General features: G+C 45.1%; 1 pseudogene; it reads right to left on the bottom strand.

The window, feature by feature from the left end:
• The window catches only part of LOC135532626 (HEAT repeat-containing protein 6-like), a 37,340-nt pseudogene that overhangs the window by 3,318 nt on the left and 10,440 nt on the right, over positions 1 to 23,582 (bottom strand).

Here is a 23,582-nt window from a genome sequence, read left to right as displayed (position 1 = left end):
AATAAGAATTTGTTCTTAACTGACTTGCCTAGTTAAATAAAGGTTAAATACATAAAAAAATAATAACTTCTGTATAGTAAACAGTAACTTACTTATTATTACTACTAGTGACTATCATTCAAAATCGTACTGGTAGGGGTGGTGGTAGTACTGGTACTAGTAGTAGGGGTGATGGTATTTTTTACATTTATTTTATTTCACCTTATTTAACCAGGTAGGCTAGTTGAGAACAAGTTCTCATTTACAACTTCGACCTGACCAAGATAAAGCATAGCAGTGTGAACAGACAACACAGAGTTACACATGGGTAAACAATTAACAAGTCAATAACACAGTAGAAAAAAGAGTCTATATACATTGTGTGCAAAAGGCATGAGGAGGTAGGCGAATAATTACAATTTAGCAAATTAACACTGGAGTGATAAATGATCAGATGGTCATTTGCAGGTAGAGATACTGGTGTGCAAAAGAGCAGAAAAGTAAATAAATATAAACAGTATGGGGATGAGGTAGGTAAATTGGGTGGGCTATTTACCGATAGACTATGTACAGCTGCAGCGATCGGTTAGCTGCTCAGATAGCAGATGTTTGAAGTTGGTGAGGGAGATAAAAATCTCCAACTTCAATGATTTTTGCAATTCGTCCCAGTCACATGACGCAGAGAACTGGAAGGAAAGGCGGCCAAATGAGGTGTTGGCTTTAGGGATGATCAGTGAGATACACCTGCTGGAGCGCGTGCTACGGGTGGGTGTTGCCATCGTGACCAGTGAACTGGCACCTAGCATAGACTTGTAGATGACCTGGAGCCAGTGGGTCTGGCAACGAATATGTAGTGAGGGCCAGCCGACTAGAGCATACAGGTCGCAGTGGTGGGTGGTATAAGGTGCTTTAGTAACAAAGCGGATGGCACTGTGATAAACTGCATCCAGTTTGCTGAGTAGAGTATTGGAAGCCATTTTGTAGATGACATCGCCAAAGTCGAGGATCGGTAGGATAGTCAGTTTTACTAGGGTAAGTTTGGCGGCGTGAGTGAAGGAGGCTTTGTTGCGAAATAGAAAGCCGATTCTAGATTTGATTTTGGATTGGAGATGTTCGATATGCGTCTGGAAGGAGAGTTTACAGTCTAGCCAGACACCTGGGTACTTATAGATGTCCACATATTCTAGGTCGGAACCATCCAGGTTGGTGATGCTAGTCGGGCGTGCGGGTGCAGGCAGCGAATGGTTGAAAAGCATGCATTTGGTTTTACTAGCGTTTAAGAGCAGTTGGAGGCCACGGAAGGAGTGTTGTATGGCATTGAAGCTTGTTTGGAGGTTAGATAGCACAGTGTCCAAGGACGGGCCGGAAGTATACAGAATGGTGTCGTCTGCGTAGAGGTGGATCAGGGAATCGCCCACAGCAAGAGCAACATCATTGATATATACAGAGAAAAGAGTCGGCCCGAGAATTGAACCCTGTGGCACCCCCATAGAGACTGCCAGAGGACCGGACAACATGCCCTCCGATTTGACACACTGAACTCTGTCGGCAAAGTAGTTGGAGAAGCAGGCAAGGCAGTCATTAGAAAATCCGAGGCTACTGAGTCTGCCGATAAGAATATGGTGATTGACAGAGTCGAAAGCCTTGGCCAGGTCGATGAAGACGGCTGCACAGTACTGTCTTTTATCAATGGCGGTTATGATATCATTTAGTACCTTTAGCGTGGCTGAGGTGCACCCGTGACCGGCTCGGAAACCAGATTGCACAGCGGAGAATGTACGGTGGGATTCGAGATGGTCAGTGACCTGTTTGTTGACTTGGCTCTCGAAGACGTTAGAAAGGCAGGGCAGGATGGATATATGTCTGTAACAGTTTGCGTCCAGGGTGTCTCCCCCTTTGAAGAGGGGATGACCGCGGCAGCTTTCCAGTCCTTGGGGATCTCAGACGATATGAAAGAAAGGTTGAACAGGCTGGTAATAGGGGTTGCAACAATGGCGGCGGATAGTTTCAGAAATAGAGGGTCCAGATTGTCAAGCCCAGCTGATTTGTACGGGTCCAGGTTTTGCAGCTATTTTAGAACATCTGCTATCTGGATTTGGGTAAAGGAGAAGCTGGGGAGGCTTGGGCGAGTAGCTGCGGGGGGGGGGGGGGTGGAGCTGTTGGCCGAGGTTGGAGTAGCCAGGAAGAAGGCATGGCCAGCCATTGAGAAATGCTTGTTGAAGTTTTCAATTATCATGGATTTATCGGTGGTGACCGTGTTACCTAGCCTCAGTGCAGTGGGCAGCTGGGAGGAGGTGCTCTTGTATGGGTAGTAAGGGTGATGGTTGTACTGGTAGTATGGGTGACTCTAGTACTGGTACAGGTAGTAGGGGTGATGGTAGTACTGGTACGGGTAGTAGGGGTGATGGTAGTACTGGTACAGGTAGTAGGGGTGATGGTGGTACTGGTAGTAGGTGTGACGGTAGTACTGGTACTGGTATTAGGGGTGACTGTAGTACTGGTATGGGTAGAAGGGGTGACTGTAGTACTGGTATGGGTAGAAGGGTGATGGTAGTACTGGTATGGGTAGATGGGGTGATGGTAGTACTGGTATGGGTAGTAAGGGTGACTGTAGTACTGGTATGGATAGAAGGGGTGACGGTAGTACTGGTGCGGGTAGTAGGGGTGACGGTAGTACTGGTACGGGGTAGTAGGGGTGACTGTAGTACTGGTACGGGTAGTAGGGGTGACTGTAGTACTGGTAGTAGGCATGATGGTAGTACTGGTATGGGTAGTAGGGGTGATGGTAGTACTGGTATGGGTAGTAGGGGTGATGGTAGTACTGGTATGGGTAGTAGGGGTGATGGTAGTACTGGTATGGGTAGTAGGCATGATGGTAGTACTGGTATGGGTAGTAGGGGTGATGGTAGTACTGGTATGGGTAGTAGGGGTGATGGTAGTACTGGTATGGGTAGAAGGGGTGATGGTAGTACTGGTATTGGTAGAAGGGGTAAGCGGTAGTACTGGTATGGGTAGTAGGGGTAATGGTAGTACTGGTATGGGTAGTAGGGGTGATGGTAGTACTGGTATGGGTAGTAGGGGTAATGGTAGTACTGGTATTGGTAGAAGGGGTAATGGTAGTACTGGTATGGGTAGTAGGGGTAATGGTAGTACTGGTATGGGTAGTAGGCATGATGGTAGTACTGGTATGGGTAGTAGGGGTGATGGTAGTACTGGTATGGGTAGAAGGAGTAAGCGGTAGTACTGGTATGGGTAGTAGGGGTAATGGTAGTACTGGTATGGGTAGAAGGGGTAGCGGTAGTACTGGTATGGGTAGTAGGGGTGACTGTAGTACTGGTATGGGGTGATAGTAATGATATAAGTTTAGAGATGGTGGTAGTAGCATGATGATGATGGTAGTAATGATAGTGCGGTAGTGGTAGTGATGATGGTAGCGGTAGTGATAGTAATGATGGTGATGAGTGGTAGTGATGATGGTAGCGGTAGTGATAGTAATGATGATAGTAGTAATGGTGAAGGTAGTGGTAGTAATGATGATGATGGTAGTAATGGCGATGGTAGTGGTAGTGATGATCATGACGTTAGTGGTAGTAATGATGGTGGCGGTAGTGGTAGTAATGATGATGGCGGTAGTGATAGTAATGATGGTAATGATAGTAATGATGATGATGGTAATATTGATGATGGTAGTGGTAGTGATGATGGTGACGGTAGAGATAGTAATGATGCTGATGGTAGTAATGATGATGGCGGTAGTGGTAGTAATGATGGTAGTGGTAGTAATGATGATGGCGGTAGTGATAGTAATGATGATGGTAGTGATAGTAATGATGATGACGGTAGTGATAGTAATGATGATGGCGGTAGTGGTAGTAATGATGATGACGGTAGTGATAGTAATGATGATGGACGGTAGTGGTAGTAATGATGGTGGCGGTAGTGGTAGTAATGATGGTGGCGGTAGTGGTAGTAATGATGATGGCGGTAGTAATGATGGATGTGGTAGTGATAGTAATGATGGTGGCGGTAATGATAGTAATGATGGTGATGGTAGTAATCATGGCGTTATTGATAGTAATGATGGTGACGGTAGTGGTAGTATTGATGATGACGGTAGTGATAGTAATGATGCTGGTAGTAATGATGGTAGTGATAGTAATGATGATGACAGTAGTGATAGTAATGATGGTGATGGTAGTAATCATAGCGTTATTGATAGTAATGATGATGGCGGTAGTGATAGTAATGATGCTGGTAGTAATGATGGTAGTGATAGTAATGATGATGGCGGTAGTGATAGTAATGATGGTGATGGTAGTAATCATGGCGTTATTGATAGTCATGATTATGATGGTAGTAATGATGATGGTAGTGGTAGTAATCATGACATTATTGATAGTAATGATTATGATGGTAGTAATGATGATGGTAGTGGTAGTAATGATGGTGGCGGTAAAGATAGTATTGATGATGACGGTAGTGGTAGTAATGATGATGATGGTAGTAATGATGATGGCGTTGTTGATAGTAAAATGATGACGGAAGTAATTATGATGGTAGTGATAGTAATGATGATGATGGTAGTAATGATGATGACGGTAGTGATAGTAATGATAATGATGTAGGTAATGATGGTGACGGTAGTGAAAGTGATGATGATGATGGTAGTAATCATGGCGTTATTGATAGTAATGATGGTGGCGGTAGTGGTAGTATTGATGATGTGGTAGTGATAGTAATGATGCTGGTAGTAATGATGGTAGTGATAGTAATGATGGTGATGGTAGTAATCATGGCGTTATTGATAGTAATGATGACGATGGTAGTGGTAGTAATGATGTTGACGGTAGTGATAGCAATGATGATGAGGGTAGTGATAGTAATGATGCTGGTAGTAATGATGGTAGTGATAGTAATGATGATGACGGTAGTGATAGTATTGATGATGACAGTAGTGATAGTATTGATGATGACAGTAGTGGTAGTAATGATGATGACGGTAGTGGTAGTAATGATGATGGCGGTAGTGGTAGTAATGATGATGACGGTAGTGATAGTAATGATGCTGGAAGTAATGATGGTAGTGATAGTAATGATGATGACGGTAGTGGTAGTAATGATGATGACGGTAGTAATGATGATGGCGGTAGTGGTAGTAATGATGATGACGGTAGTGGTAGTAATGATGATGACGGTAGTGATAGTAATGATGCTGGAAGTAATGATGGTAGTGATAGTAATGATGATAGCGGTAGTGATAGTAATGGCGATGGCGGTAGTGGTAGTAATGACGATGACGGTAGTGGTAGTAATGACGATGACGGTAGTGGTAGTAATGACGAGTGGTACGGTAGTGGTAGTAATGATGATGACGGTAGTGGTAGTAATGATGATGGCGGTGAGTGGTAGTAATGTAATGATGACGGTAGTGGTAGTAATGATGCGTATTAATGATGGTAGTGGTAGTAATGATGATGATGGTAGTGATAGTAATGATGATGACGGTAGTGGTAGTAATGATGCTGGTAGTAATGATGGTAGTGATAGTAATGATGGTGACGGTAGTGATAGTAATGATGATGACGGTAGTGGTAGTAATGATGATGACGGTAGTGGTAGTAATGATGCTGGTAGTAATGATGGTAGTGATAGTAATGATGGTGACGGTAGTGATAGTAATGATGATGACGGTAGTGATAGTAATGATGATGACGGTAGTGATAGTAATGATGATGACGGTAGTGGTAGTAATGATGATGACGGTAGTGGTAGTAATGATGATGACGGTAGTGATAGTAATGATGATGGCGGTAGTGGTAGTAATGATGATGACGGTAGTGGTAGTAATGATGCTGGTAGTAATGATGGTAGTGATAGTAATGATGGTGACGGTAGTGATAGTAATGATGATGACGGTAGTGATAGTAATGATGCTGGTAGTAATGATGGTAGTGATAGTAATGATGATGACGGTAGTGGTAGTAATGATGATGACGATAGTAATGATGATGACGGTAGTGGTAGTAATGATGGTGATGGTAGTAATGATGATGATGGTAGTGATAGTAATGATGATGACGGTAGTGATAGTAATGATGATGACGGTAGTGATAGTAATGATGTTGGTAGTAATGACGGTAGTGATAGTAATGATGACGACGGTAGTGGTAGTAATGATGATGACGGTAGTGATAGCAATGATGATGAGGGCAGTGATAGTAATGGTAGTGGTAGTAATGATGGTAGTGATAGTAATGATGATGACGGTAGTCATAGTAATGATGATGACGGTAGTGATAGTAATGATGCTGGTAGTAATGATGGTAGTGATAGTAATGATGATGACGGTAGTGGTAGTAATGATGATGACGGTAGTAATGATGATGACGGTAGTGGTAGTAATGATGGTGATGGTAGTAATGATGATGATGGTAGTGATAGTAATGATGATGACGGTAGTGATAGTAATGATGATGACGGTAGTGATAGTAATGATGTTGGTAGTAATGACGGTAGTGATAGTAATGATGACGACGGTAGTGGTAGTAATGATGATGACGGTAGTGATAGCAATGATGATGAGGGCAGTGATAGTAATGGTAGTTGTAGTAATGATGGTAGTGATAGTAATGATGATGACGGTAGTGATAGTATTGATGATGACAGTAGTGATAGTAATGATGTTGACAATAGTGATAGTAATGATGGTGACGGTAGTGGTAGTAATGATGATGACGGTAGTGGTAGTAATGATGATGATGGTAGTGATAGTAATGATGCTGGTAGTAATGATGGTAGTGATAGTAATGATGGTGACGGTAGTGATAGTAATGATGATGACGGTAGTGATAGTAATGATGCTGGTAGTAATGATGGTAGTGATAGTAATGATGCTGGTAGTAATGTAGTGATAGTAATGATGATGACGGTAGTGATAGTAATGATGATGATGGTAGTAATGATGATGACGGTAGTGATAGTAATGATGGTGATGGTAGTAATTATGATGGTAGTGGTAGTAATCATGACGGTAGTGATAGTAATGATGGTAGTGATAGTAATGATGATGAGGGTAGTGATAGTAATGATGCTGGTAGTAATGATGGTAGTGATAGTAATGATGATGACAGTAGTAATAGTAATGATGACGGTAGAGGTATTAGTGATGATGTGTGAAGCTGTGTGAAGGATTGTGGCAGGATAAAGGGTACCTACAGGTAGCTGTGTGAAGGCCTGTGGAAGGATAGAGGGTACCTACAGGTAGCTGTGTGAAGGCCTGTGGCAGGATAGAGGGTACCTACAGGTAGCTGTGTGAAGGCCTGTGGCAGGATAGAGGGTACCTACAGGTAGCTGTGTGAAGGCCTGTGGCAGGATAGAGGGTACCTACAGGTAGCTGTGTGAAGGCCTATGGCAGGATAGAGGGTACCTACAGGTAGCTGTGTGAAGGCCTGTGGCAGGATAGAGGGTACCTACAGGTAGCTGTGTGAAGGCCTGTGGCAGGATAGAGGGTACCTACAGGTAGCTGTGTGAAGGCCTGTGGCAGGATAGAGGTACCTACAGGTAGCTGTGTGAAGGCCTGTGGCAGGATAGAGGTACCTACAGGTAGCTGTGTGAAGGCCTATGGCAGGATAGAGGGTACCTACAGGTAGCTGTGTGAAGGCCTGTGGCAGGATAGAGGGTACCTACAGGTAGCTGTGTGAAGGCCTGTGGCAGGATAGAGGAGAGGGTGTCACAGGCGCTGGTCTGTAGAGTAGGATGCTGATGACTCTGAAGAGCTCCGTTCAGCGGACCACTCAATACATCCACCCAGAACTGGACCACCTGCAGCACACACGCAATTAGACAGACACGTTAGAAAGACAGACAGTTTAGAACGACAGACAGTTTAGACAGCTTAGACAGACAGGCTAGACAGACAGACAGTTTAGACAGCTTAGACAGACAGGCTAGACAGGCAGTTGTCCACATACTTTTGGTCATGCATGTGGTAATGTGTAATAATTATTCTATTGTATGTGATTGGACAGGGAGCAGCTACTCTTCCTGGGGTTTATTATGGATCCCCATTAGTTCCTGCCAAGGCAGCAGCTACTCTTCCTGGGGTTTATTATGGATCCCCATTAGTTCCTGTCAAGAAAGCAGCTACTCTTCCTGGGGTTTATTATGGATCCCCATTTGTTCCTGCCAAGGCAGCAGCTACTCTTCCTGGGGTTTATTATGGATCCCCATTAGTTCCTGCCAAGGCAGCAGCTACTCTTCCTGGGGTTTATTATGGATCCCCATTAGTTCCTGCCAAGGCAGCAGCTACTCTTCCTGGGGTTTATTATGGATCCCCATTAGTTCCTGCCAAGGTAGCAGCTACTCTTCCTGGGGTTTATTATGGATCCCCATTAGTTCCTGCCAAGGCAGCAGCTACTCTTCCTGGGGTCCAATCACATACAACATAATACATTATTACTCTACAATAACATACACTGCATCACCAAAAGTATATGGACAACTGCTTGTTGAACATCTCATTCCAAAATCATGGCCATTAACATGGAGTTGGTCCTCCCCCTCTGCTGCTGTAACAGCCTCCACTCTTCTGGGAAGGCGTTCCACTATATGTTGGAACATTACTGCAGGGACTTCCATTCAGTCATAAGAGCATTAGTGAGGTCGGTCACTGATGTTGGGCGGTGGTCCTGGTCGCAGTCAGCTTTCCAATTCATCCCAAAGGTGTTCGATGAGGTTGAGGTCAGGGCTCTGTGCAGGCCAGTCAAGGTCTTCCACAACGATCTCGACAAAACAATGTATAGACCTCACTTTGTGCACGGGGGCATTGTCATGTTGAAACAGGAACAGGTCTTCCCCATACTGTGGAAGCATAGAATCATCTGGAATGTTATTGTATGCTGTAGCCTTAAGATTTTCCTTCCCTTGAACGAAGGGGCCTAGCCCGAACCATGAAAAACAGCCCATGACCCCATTACTCCCCCACCAAACGTTACAGTTGGCACTATGCCAAGTGTGATTCATCACTCCACAGATCTCGTTTCCAGTGTCCAGAGTCCAACAGCGGTGAACTTTACACCACTCCAGCCAACGCTTGGCATTGCGCATGGTGATCTTAGGCTTTGTGCGGTCGCCATGGAAACCCATTTCAAGAAGCACCCGATGAAGTCTAACACAGCCCCTACAATCTTTTAAAAATGTTTTTCTCTCAGCCAATCATCAGTCATTTATGTAAGTGCTGTGCTTGTTTAGTGTCCTTCCCTATAAGTGTGTTGAAAGTCTGTTGTCAATTTGTTTAATGTGAAATAGCATTGTATCTGGTCAAATTAAGGGTTGGTAACAGGCTGATTGGTCAGCTATTTGAGCCAGTAAATGATGCTTTGCTATTCTTGGGTAGTGAAATGACTTGCTTTTCCTTCAGACCTGAGGGAACAGACAGACAGTTGTGGCAGAGGGCCAGACAGAGGTGTACCTGTGAGATGGGGACCCTGCAGCTCTCTGACTGGCTGTTGTCTGGTCTGTACTGTTGGATGATACCTGTCCCCAACTCCTCTAGTAACTATGGAGAGAGATGTTATGTTTGTCTCGTTACTCCACATTAATTAATAAATTAAACAAACTGCACATTGATGAGTGTGTGTCACCTTGGCTCCGTGTAGTTGAATGGAGGGGTCTGTCTCTCGGAGGCAACGTGCGCTCACCTGCCCCAGCTCACAGAGACACGCCTGGCACAGAGGGAAGTAACCACGCACCAGGTGGGCTAGCACCTAACAGTCACACAGTCACACAGTCACACACACACACACACACAGTCACACACACACACACACACACACACACACACACACACACACAGGTTTCCATTAGCCAATCAAATAAAAAATTGTCCCAAGAAATAATACAAAATAATACTTTTTATTCAGTGGTTGTGCTCTAACTTCCAAGGTTAATATTCTTCACAGATAATACATTACCAAGCTGCTGGGACATTACTGTCAGTTTGTATTCTAATCACGATAGTTAGCTACAAACTAACCATCTACTGACGCAAGTTAGCTACAAACTAACCATCTACTGACGCTAGTTAGCAACAAACTAACCATCTACTGACGCAAGTTAGCTACAAACTAACCATCTGACGCTAGTTAGCTACAAAGAATCATCTACTGACGCCAGCTAGCTACAATCTAACCATCTACTGACGCTAGTTAGCTACCAACTAACCATCTGCTGACGCTAGCTACGACCTAACCATCTCCTGATGCTAGCTAGCTACAAACTAACCATCTACTGACGCTAGGTAGCTACAAACAAACCATCTACTGACACTAGTTAGCTACAAACTAACCATCTGCTGACGCTAGTTAGCTACAAACGAATCATCTACTGACGCCAGCAAGCCACAATCTAACCATCTACTGACGCTAGCCAGCGACGAACAAATCATCTACTGACGCTAGCCAGCGACGAACAAATCATCTACTGACGCTAGCCAGCGGCAACAAATCATCTACTGACGCTAGCCAGCGACGAACAAATCATCTACTGACGCTAGCCAGCGACAAACTAATCATCTACTGACGCTAGCCTGCTACAAACTAACCATTTACTGACGCTAGCTAGCTACAAACTAACCATCTACTGATGCTCACTAGCTACAAACTAACAAATTACTGACGCTAGTTAGCTACAAACTAACCATCGACTGACGCTAGCTAGCTACAAAGTAACCATCTACTGATGCTAGTTAGCTACAAACTAACCATCTACTGACGCTAGCCAGCGACGAACTAATCATCTACTGACGCTAGCTAGCTACAAACTAACCATCTACTGACGCTTAGTTAGCTACCAACTAACCATCTACTGACGCTAGTTAGCTACCAACTAACCATCTACTGACGCTAGCTAGCTACTTAACTAACCATCTACTGACGCTTAGCTACAAACTAACCACCTAATGACGCTAGTTAGCTACAACGAACCATCTACTGACGCTAGCCAGCTACGAACTAATCATCTACTGACGCTAGCCAGCTACGAACTAATCATCTACTGACGCTAGTTAGCTACAAACTAACCATCTACTGACGCTAGTTAGATGATTTAACTAACCATCTACTGACGCTAGTTAGCTACCAACTAACCATCTACTGACGCTAGTTAGCTACCAACTAACCATCTACTGACGCTTAGCTAGCTACTTTAACTAACCATCTACTGACGCTAGTTAGCTACAAACTAACCACCTAATGACGCTTAGTTAGCTACAAACTAACCATCTACTGACGCTAGCCAGCTACTTAACTAATCATCTACTGACGCTAGTTAGCTACTTAACTAACCATCTACTGACGCTAGTTAGCTACAAACTAACCATCTACTGACGCTAGTTAGATACGAACTAACCATCTACTGACGCTTAGTTAGCTACTTAACTAACCATCTACTGACGCTAGTTAGCTACAAACTAACCATCTACTGACGCTAGCCAGCTACGAACTAATCATCTACTGACGCTAGCTAGCTACGAACTAACCATCTACTGACGCTAGCTAGCTACGAACTAATCATCTACTGACGCTAGCTAGCTACAATCTAACAATCTACTGACGCTATCTAGCTACGAACTAACCATCTTCTGACGCTAGTTAGCTACTAACTAACCATCTACTGACGCTAGTTAGCTACCAACTAACCATCTACTGACGCTAGTTAGCTACCAACTAACCATCTACTGACGCTAGCTAGCTACTTAACTAACCACCTAATGACGCTAGTTAGCTACAAACTAACCACCTAATGACGCTAGTTAGCTACAAACTAACCATCTACTGACGCTAGCCAGCTACGAACTAATCATCTACTGACGCTAGCCAGCTACGAACTAATCATCTACTGACGCTAGTTAGCTACAAACTAACCATCTACTGACGCTAGTTAGATACGAACTAACCATCTACTGACGCTAGTTAGCTACCAACTAACCATCTACTGACGCTAGTTAGCTACCAACTAACCATCTACTGACGCTAGCTAGCTACTTAACTAACCATCTACTGACGCTAGTTAGCTACAAACTAACCACCTAATGACGCTAGTTAGCTACAAACTAACCATCTACTGACGCTAGCCAGCTACGAACTAATCATCTACTGACGCTAGTTAGCTACGAACTAACCATCTACTGACGCTAGTTAGCTACAAACTAACCATCTACTGACGCTAGTTAGATACTGAACTAACCATCTACTGACGCTAGTTAGCTACTTAACTAACCATCTACTGACGCTAGTTAGCTACAAACTAACCATCTACTGACGCTAGCCAGCTACTTTAACTAATCATCTACTGACGCTAGCTAGCTACGAACTAACCATCTACTGACGCTAGCTAGCTACTTAACTAATCATCTACTGACGCTAGCTAGCTACAATCTAACAATCTACTGACGCTATCTAGCTACTTAACTAACCATCTTCTGACGCTAGTTAGCTACTTAGAACTAACCATCTACTGACGCTAGTTAGCTACGAACTAACCATCTACTGACGCTAGTTAGCTACGAACTAACCATCTACTGACGCTTAGTTAGCTACTTAACTAACCATCTACTGACGCTAGTTAGCTACTTAACTAACCATCTACTGACGCTAGTTAGCTACTTAACTAACCATCTACTGACGCTAGTTAGCTACTTAACTAACCATCTACTGACGCTAGTTAGCTACGAACTAACCATCTACTGACACTAGTTAGCTACTTAACTAACCATCTACTAACGCTAGTTAACTACTTAACTAACCATCTACTGACGCTTAGTTAGCTACAAACTAACCATCTACTGACGCTAGTTAGCTACTTAACTAACCATCTACTGACGCTAGCTAGCTACGAACTAATCATCTACTGACGCTAGCTAGCTACAATCTAACAATCTACTGACGCTATCTAGCTACGAACTAACCATCTTCTGACGCTAGTTAGCTACGAACTAACCATCTACTGACGCTAGTTAGCTACGAACTAACCATCTACTGACGCTAGTTAGCTACGAACTAACCATCTACTGACGCTAGTTAGCTACGAACTAACCATCTACTGACGCTAGTTAGCTACGAACTAACCATCTACTGACGCTAGTTAGCTACGAACTAACCATCTACTGACGCTAGTTAGCTACTTAACTAACCATCTACTGACGCTAGTTAGCTACTTTAACTAACCATCTACTGACACTAGTTAGCTACGAACTAACCATCTACTAACGCTTAGTTAACTACGAACTAACCATCTACTGACGCTAGTTAGCTACAAACTAACCATCTACTGACGCTAGTTAGCTACGAACTAACCATCTACTGACGCTAGTTAGCTACGAACTAACCATCTACTGACGCTAGTTAGCTACAAACTAACCATCTACTGACGCTAGCCAGCTACGAACTAATCATCTACTGACGCTAGCTAGCTACAAACTAACCATCTACTGACGCTAGCTAGCTACGAACTAATCATCTACTGACGCTAGCTAGCTACAATCTAACAATCTACTGATGCTATCTAGCTACGAACTAACCATCTACCGACGCTAAATAGGTGAAATGTCTTTCTGACCTGTAAGGCCTCCAGGCGGACTGGGGAGGGCTCTAGAGCTGTAGCCCCTCCTCCTCCTGGACCCTCGCTGTCTGATTGGTCGTCTTTGGGTTGAGTGACAAGCGACACACACAGCTGCAGCAGCCAGGGCACGCCTGGCTCCTCCTCTCCTGGAGTATGTGAGCCCCGAGGTGTGTGTGAGTTGTGGTATTTGTGGGAGGGTGGAGTATGAGGTGAGGAAAAGCCCTCCCTCTGCCTCCAGCTCAGCCCGTCTCCTGCGAGGTGTGTAAGGAGTAGCTGTACCTCAGAAAGAGGGGCTTGGGTCGACACCAACGCTCCATACAGTGTCAGAACAGACACCCGCACGTTCACGTCTAGGAGAGAACACAAAGTCTGTAAAAACACACAGACTGGTGCCAGAGGTAGGTGTGTGTGTGTGTGTGTGTGTGTGTGGTGTGTACCTCTGTGTCGGAGGTAGGGTTGTATCTGTCTCCACAGCGGGCTGAGCAGGCCGGGTCTCAGGCGGTTATAGGGAGCATTACACACCAGGTGAGCCAGGCACTGAAACACACACACACACAGGTCAAACGTTCACAGATTATCACCTCGACGATCTGAGTGAGTGAGTGAGTCACCTCGACGATCTGAGTGAGTGAGTGAGTCACCTCGACGATCTGAGTGAGTGAGTGAGTGAGTCACCTTGGCGATCTGAGTGAGTGAGTCACCTTGATGATCTGAGTGAGTGAGTGAGTCACCTTGATGATCTGAGTGAGTGAGTGAGTGAGTCACCTTGATGATCTGAGTGAGTGAGTGAGTGAGTGAGTCACCTTGATGATCTGGTGAGTGAGTGAGGAGTGAGTGAGTGAGTGAGTCACCTTGCTGATCTGAGTGAGTGAGTGAGTGAGTCACCTTGATGATCTGAGTGAGTGAGTGAGTGAGTCACCTTGATGATCTGAGTGAGTGAGTGAGTCACCTTGATGATCTGAGTGAGTGAGTGAGTGAGTCACATTGATGATCTGAGTGAGTGAGTCACCTTGATGATCTGAGTGAGCGTGTGAGCAGAGGCCTCGGCCAGCAGAGCGAGGGAGAGCGGCGGTGTAGCTCGCGGACGGCGGTGGCGAGGGAGAAGGAGAATGGAGTGTACGAGGTTCTGGCTGGAGCCAAGTCTTCAGCCACGCCCAGGAACTGACGGGAACCATCGAGCAATGCAGACACCACCTGGAGTGCACACGCACGCACCTGGAGGAGAGAGACCAGCATTACACAAACACGCACCTGGAGGAGAGAGACCAGCATTACACAAACACGCACCTGGAGGGAGAGAGACCAGCGTCTCACACACACACACCTGGAGGGAGAGAGACCAGCGTCTCACACAGACACACACACACGGAGGGAGAGAGACCAGCGTCTCACACACACACACCTGGAGGGAGAGAGACCAGCGTCTCACACACACACACACACCTGGAGGAGAGAGACCAGCGTCTCACACACACACACACCTGGAGGGAGAGAGACCAGCGTCTCACACACACACACACACACACCTGGAGGGAGAGAGACCAGCGTTTCACACACACACACACACACACCTGGAGGGAGAGACCAGCGTCTCACACACACACACACACCCTAGAGGGAGAGAGACCAGCGTCTCACACACACACCTGGAGGGAGAGAGACCAGCGTCTCACACACACACCTAGAGGGAGAGAGACCAGCGTCTCACACACACACACACACCTAGAGGGAGAGAGACCAGCGTCTCACACACACACACACACACACACACACACCTAGAGGAGAGAGACCAGCGTCTCACACACACACACACACCTAGAGGGAGAGAGACCAGTGTCTCACACACACACACACCTGGAGGGAGAGAGACCAGCGTCACACACACACACACACACACACACACCTAGAGGGAGAGAGACCAGCGTCTCACACACACCTCGAGGAGAGAGACCAGCGTCTCACACACACCTCGAGGGAGAAAGACCAGCGTCCCACACACACACACCTAGAGGGAGAGAGACCAGCGTCTCACACACACACACACCTGGAGGGAGAGAGACCAGCGTCTCACACACACACACACACCTGGAGGGAGAGAGACCAGCGTCTCACACACACACACACACACACACCTAGAGGGAGAGAGACCAGCGTCTCACACACACACACACACACACCTAGAGGGAGAGAGACCAGCGTCTCACACACACACACACACACACCTAGAGGGGAGAGACCAGCGTCTCACACACACACACACACCTGGAGGAGAGAGACCAGCGTCTCACACACACACACACACACACACACCTGGAGGGAGAGAGACCAGCGTCTCACACACACACACCTAGAGGGAGAGAGACCAGCGTCTCACACACACACCTGGAGGGAGAGAGACCAGCGTCTCACACACACACCTAGAGAGGGAGAGAGACCAGCGTCTCACACACACACCTAGAGGGAGAGAGACCAGCGTCTCACACACACACCTGGAGGAGAGAGACCAGCGTCTCACACACACACACACACACACACACACACACACACACACACACACCTAGAGGAGAGAGACCAGCGTCTCACACACACCTGGAGGGAGAGACCAGCGTCTCACACACACCTCGAGGAGAGAGACCAGCGTCTCACACACACCTAGAGGGAGAGAGACCAGCGTCCCACACACACACCTAGAGGGAGAGAGACCAGCGTCTCACACACACACCTGGAGGAGAGAGACCAGCGTCTCACACACCTGGAGGGAGAGAGACCAGTGTCTCACACACACCTGGAGGAGAGAGACCAGCGTCTCACACACACCTCGAGGAGAGAGACCAGCGTCTCACACACACCTCGAGGGAGAGAGACCAGCGTCTCACACACACCTCGAGGGAGAGAGACCAGCGTCTCACACACACACCTGGAGGGAGAGAGACCAGCGGTCTCAAAAACACACACCTGGAGGGAGAGAGACCAGCGTCTCAAAAACACACACCTGGCGGGAGAGAGACCAGCGTCTCACAAACACACACCTGGACAGAGAGAGACCAGTGTCTCACAAACACACCTCTCACAAACACACACCTGGAGGGAGAGAGACCAGCGTCTCACAAACACACCTGGAGGGAGAGACCAGCGTCTCACAAACACACACCTGGAGGAGAGAGACCAGCATCTCACACACACCTGGAGGGAGAGAGACCAGCCTCACACAAACACACATCTGGAGGGAGAGACCAGGGTTACTTTTTCAGGTGTGTGTACCTACTTGGGTGAGGGTCCTTCAGTACTACAGTGAGCAGTGTGAGCGGAGGAGGTCCACCAATGGGAGCATCCGGTATGAACAGCGACCAATAGCCATACAGCGTCCTCTTTTCAACTGCCTTCACCACGGCTAGGAGACACAGCAACACACCCTGCCGCACCCTGCCATGGAACAACCTGGTGGGAGAGAACACACACACACACATATATTACCACACACACACACACACACAGAGAGAGAGAGAGAACAGGACAATGCATTACCTCAGTTTACTGTGAGCTGCTCCCTCAGGATCAGAGAACTCTGAATCAGAACTGCTCCTCTTCCATAACGGATAGAGAGACGGAACGCCTGGAGAAGGAAGTACCGAGGTCTTAGACCAGGCCTCCCCTCCTCTTCCTCCTCTCTGGAGCCTGGGTTCTGCCTCTCTCTCCTCATCCTCCCTCCTCCTTTCCTCCCCGTCCTCGAGACTTCTTCTTCTTATTCTACAGAGAGAAAGAAAGAGAAGGGGGAGAGTAGGAGAAAGAGGAGAGACAGAAGGGGGAGAGGGAGAAAGAGGAGAGATAGAGAAGGGGGAGAGGGGAGAAAGAGGAGAGACAGAGAGAAGGGGAAAGAGGGGAGAAAGAGGAGAGACAGAGAAGGGGGAAGAGGGGAGAAAGAGGAGAGACAGAGAGAAGGGGGGAGAGGGGAGAAAGAGGAGACAGAGAGAAGGGGGAGAGGGAGAAAGAGGAGAGACAGAGAGAAGGGGAAAGAGGGGAGAAAGGCGAGGGGGATATAAACTATTTTAAATCTTCTTTGCTGGGTCAAAGGATGGAAACCAGTTGTGATCCTGCCCTCCAAGATGAAAATGTGGACCTCTGACAGTTCCCATCAGGCCCTCTGGTATAAATCAGACACAGTCTCTTACCCCTGAGGTCTGGGTGGGGGGTTCTGTGGAGGTTCGGGAGGTTTTGGGGGTACTGCAGGTTTCGTACTGAGGCAGGGGAGCGGGGTACAGCACCGTGGCCACTCCACACACACTCCTGGACAACCTTGGAACATGAGCCTCTGTGGACACATCAACACCTGTATGGAGACACTTTCAACCAAACTACAGACATTTTATCAACAATACTTTATGTATCGTTTCTCTTTATAATCAAATATATTCAATCAACATACAGTTTCAGCCTTGATAAAGATAAGCAAGAAAGTCTATGAAATAAACACCAATCAACACAAATCCAGTACCCTCCAGTTTGACCCGTGTGTATATTTGACCCCATGTATATTTGATTTATCTGACCCAGTGTATATGTGATTTATCTGACCCGTGTATATTTAATTTATCTGACCCAGTGTATATTTGACCCAGTGTATATTTGATTTATCTGACCCAGTGTATATTTGATTTATTTGACCCAGTGTATATGTGATTTATTTGACCCAGTGTATATGTGACCCAGTATATATTTGATTTATTTGACCCAGTGTATATGTGATTTATCTGACCCAGTGTATTTTTGACCCAGTATATATTTGACCCGTGTATATTTGATTTATCTGACCCAGTGTATATTTGATTTATCTGACCCAGTGTATATTTGATTTATCTGACCCAGTATATATTTGACCCAGTATATATTTGACCAAGTGTATATTTGATTTATCTGACCCAGTGTATATTTGATTTATCTGACCCAGTGTATATGTGATTTATCTGACCCAGTGTATATTTGATTTATCTGACCCAGTGTATATTTGACCCAGTGTATATTTGATTTATTTGACCCAGTGTATATGTGATTTATCTGACCCAGTGTATATTTGACCCAGTGTATATTTGATTTATCTGACCCAGTGTATATTTGACCCAGTGTATATTTGATTTATCTGACCCAGTGTATATGTGATTTATCTGACCCAGTGTATATTTGATTTATCTGACCCAGTGTATATTTGACCCAGTATATATTTGATTTATTTGACCCAGTGTATATTTGACCCAGTGTATATGTGATTTATTTGATTTATTTGACCCAGTGTATATTTGACCCAGTGTATATGTGATTTATTTGATTTATTTGACCCAGTGTATATTTGATTTATTTGACCCAGTGTATATTTGACCCAGTGTATATTTGATTTATCTGACCCAGTGTATATTTGACCCAGTGTATATTTGATTTATCTGACCCCGTGTATATTTGATTTATTTGACCCAGTGTATATGTGATTTATTTGACCCAGTGTATATTTGATTTATCTGACCCCGTGTGTATATTTGACCCCGTGTATATTTGATTTATCTGACCCAGTGTATATTTGACCCAGTGTATATTTGATTTATTTGACCCAGTGTATATTTGACCCAGTGTAAATACAGTAGATGTGTACCTTGAGAACTGCCAATAGAGTTCCCAGTTCCTCCTGTCCACCAAACCTCCACTTCCCTCCACACAGAGAGGACTGGAGGCCCTTCACTGCTCCCTGGATCACCTACACACACACACACACACACACACACACACACACACACGCACACACGCACACACGCACACACGCACACACGCACACACGCACACACAGAGTTAGTGGAACCCTAACCCCTTCACTGCTCCCTGGACCACCTACACACAGAGAGTTAGTGGAACCCTAACCCCTTCACTGCTCCCTGGACCACCTACACACACAGAGTTAGTGGAACCCTAACCCCTTCACTGCTCCCTAGGCCACCTACACACAGAGTTAGTGGAACCCTAACCCCTTCACTGCTCCCTGGATCACCTACACACACAGAGTTAGTGGAACCCTAACCCCTTCACTGTATCCTGGATCACCTACACACATAGAGTTAGTGGAACCCTAACCCCTTCACTGCTCCCTGGACCACCTACACACACAGAGTTAGTGGAACCCTAACCCCTTCACTGCTCCCTGGACCAGCTACACACACAGAGTTAGTGGAACCCTAACCCCTTCACTGCTCCCTGGACCACCTACACACAGAGTTAGTGGAACCCTAACCCCTTCACTGCTCCCTGGACCACCTACACACAGAGAGTTAGTGGAACCCTAACCCCTTCACTGCTCCCTGGATCACCTACACACACAGAGTTAGTGGAACCCTAACCCCTTCACTGCTCCCTGGACAGACCTGGTCCCCCTGCCTACACGTACATACTGTATCACCTCAACTCCTGGTCCCCCTGCACATTGACTATTGTTTCACTATTCCATTCTTAAAAAGTAATACAAATATTAGATAAATTAACTCTGCACTGTTGGGAACAAGCTCGTAAGTAAGCATTTCACTAATGTCTACACCTATTGTATTCAGCATTTCATTGTAAGATCTACACCTGTTGTATTCAGCATTTCACTGTAATGTCTACACCTATTGTATTCAGCATTTCACTGTAATGTCTACACCTATTGTATTCAGCATTTCACTGTAATGTCTACACCTATCGTATTCAGCATTTCACTGTAAGGTCTACACCTATTGTATTCAGCATTTCACTGTAATGTCTACACCTATCGTATTCAGCATTTCACTGTAAGTATTAAACATTTCACTGTAAGTATTCAACATTTCACTGTAATGTCTACACCTATTGTATTCAGCATTTCACTGTAATGTCTACACCTATTGTATTCAGCATTTCACTGTAATGTCTACACCTATTGTATTCAGCATTTCACTGTAATGTCTACACCTATTGTATTCAGCATTTCACTGTAATGTCTACACCTATCGTATTCAGCATTTCACTGTAATGTCTACACCTATTGTATTCAGCATTTCACTGTAAGTATTCAGCATTTCACTGTAAGATCAACACCTATTGTATTCAGCATTTCACTGTAATGTCTACACCTATTGTATTCAGCATTTCACTGTAAGATCAACACCTATTGTATTCAGCATTTCACTGTAATGTCTACACCTATTGTATTCAGCATTTCACTGTAAGATCTACACCTATTGTATTCAGCATTTCACTGTAAGATCTACACCTATTGTATTCAGCATTTCACTGTAAGATCTACACCTATTGTATTCAGCATTTCACTGTAAGATCTACACCTATTGTATTCAGCATTTCACTGTAAGTATTCAGCATTTCACTGTAAGATCAACACCTATTGTATTCAGCATTTCACTGTAATGTCTACACCTATTGTATTCAGCATTTCACTGTAAGATCTACACCTATTGTATTCAGCATTTCACTGTAAGTATTCAGCATTTCACTGTAAGATCTACACCTATTGTATTCAGCATTTCACTGTAATGTCTACACCTATTGTATTCAGCATTTCACTGTAAGATCTACACCTATTGTATTCAGCATTTCACTGTAAGATCTACACCTATTGTATTCAGCATTTCACTGTAAGGTCTACACCTGTTGTATTCGGTGCATGTGACCAATACGCCAAAACAGGAAGTGTCATTCTAAAGCATATAAAGTGCCTTGGGAAAGTATTCAGACCCTTTGCCTTTTTCCACATGTTGTTCCGATACAGCCTTATTCTACTCTAAACACAATACCACATAACAAAGCAAAAACAAGTTAAGCAAAAATGTCTGATGTTTAATTAAAAAATATATATACACACATAAGTAGGAAGGTCCTAAAAATGGTCAAAGACTCCAGCCACCCCAGTCAGACTGTTCTCTCTGCTACCGCACGGCAAGCGGTACCAGAGAGCCAAGTCTAGGTCAAGAGGCATCTAAACAGATTCTACCCCCAAGCCATAAGACTCCTGAACATCTAGTAAAATGTCTACACAGACTATTTGCATTGCCCACCCCCACCCCACCCTACCCTTTACACCGCTGCTACTCTCTGTTGTTATCATCTATGCATAGTCACTGTAATAACTATACCTACATGTACATACTACCTCACACATGGACTCTGTGCCGCCGCACATTGACTCTGTACCGGTACCCCCTGTATATAGTCTCGCATGTTATTTTACTGCTGCTCTTTAATTACTTGTTTTTTAACTGCATTGTTGGTTAGGGGCTCGTAAGTAAGCATTTCAATGTAAGATCTACACCGGTTGTATTCAGAGCAGGTGACTAATAAAATTTGATTTGATGAAGCCTACGAAGTTACAACTACAGGCTAGCCACTTAGATTTAAATGTAGAAATATAATAAAGCCTATTTTACATGAGTATAATTACTCTGATGCATATATACCTCATAATAAACCATGTGTATTAGCCTGCCTACCTCTACTGTTTCCTCATCCTTCCTAACGCTCCTTCATATATTTCTGTGCAGTATAATTCACCAGTTTCTCACAGGGAAGCGGGAGTGGTTCCCTTTCAAATCGGTATCTCTACTATGGTGAGTCAAATACCAATCCTATTCACATGAAGCAAAGTGAAATCACACCCAATTGACAACCATAGAGCCCACCCTAAGAAAGATTCCTTGCTTTAATACTGGGGCTCGCATCCATTTTCTCAATATTTCACTCTTCGGCGAGCCTGAAGGAAAAATTGTGTCACGCAATTCACACTAAACAAAAATATAAAAACACAACAAGCTACAATTTCAATGACTTCACTGAGATACAGTTCAAACAGGAGAAAATGAGTCAATGTAAATAACTGAATTAGGCCCTAATCTATGGATTTCACATGACTAGCAACAGAGATATGCATCTGTTGGTCACAGATACCTTAAAAAAAGGAAGGGGGTGGATCAGAAAACCAGTCAGTATCTGGTGTGACCACTCATTTTCCTTATGCAGTGTGACACATCCCCTTCACATAGAGCTGTCGATTGTGGCCTGGGGAATGTTGTCCCACTCCTCTTCAATGGCTGTGTGAAGATGCTGGATATTGGTGGGAACTGGAACACGATGTCGTACACATAAATCCAGAGCATCCCAAACAGGCTCAATGGGTGACATATCTGGTGAGTATGCACACCATGGAAGAACTGGGACATGTAGAGCTTCCAAGAATTGTGTACAGAGCCTTGTGACATGGGGCCGTGCATTATCAGGCTGAAACATCAGGTGATGGCGGTGGATCAGTGGCACGACAATGGGCCTCAGGATCTCATCACAGTATCTCTGTGCATTCGAATTACCATAGATAAAATGAAATTGTGTTTGGTGTCCATAGCTTTATGCCTGCCCATAACCCCACCATGGGGTACTCCGATGCCAGCATTGTGAAGAGCAAACCGCTTGCCCACGATGCCATACACGCCGTCTGCCTGGTACAGTGAAATCGGGATTAATTATCCAGTGTGCCAATGGCCATCGAAGAGCATTTACCAACTCTAGTCAGTTACGACACAGAACTGCAGTCAGATCAAGACCCTGGTGAGGATGACGAGCACGCAGATCAGCTTCAGAATGATGAGTATGGAACATTTCTGGGATCTTTTATCTCAGTTCATATAACATTGGACCAACACTTTACATGGATTGTAATATAGTTGTTCAGTGTTGACACTTTTCAACCACATGAAGACTATGAGATTTGGCTCAGACTTGGTGTCCATCAGCGCGGGTTTGGCCGGGAATACTATGTAAATCTCATTAACCCGGTTCCCTAGTGTGGTGTCTGTGTGTACCGTGCAGTAGAGTAGTTCTTCAGCGTCCGGGGGTTTGGGTGACTGGAGCGTCTGCAGGAAGACTCTGAAACACACAGTCCTGTACGGGTCTTCAAGGGACGCCTGGCCTGGAACACTACACATTAAACAGTC

This window comes from Oncorhynchus masou, unplaced genomic scaffold (genome assembly GCF_036934945.1).
Source record: "Oncorhynchus masou masou isolate Uvic2021 unplaced genomic scaffold, UVic_Omas_1.1 unplaced_scaffold_1951, whole genome shotgun sequence".
Taxonomy (NCBI): Eukaryota; Metazoa; Chordata; class Actinopteri; order Salmoniformes; family Salmonidae; genus Oncorhynchus; species Oncorhynchus masou.
This window is presented reverse-complemented; position numbering and strand designations above follow the sequence as displayed.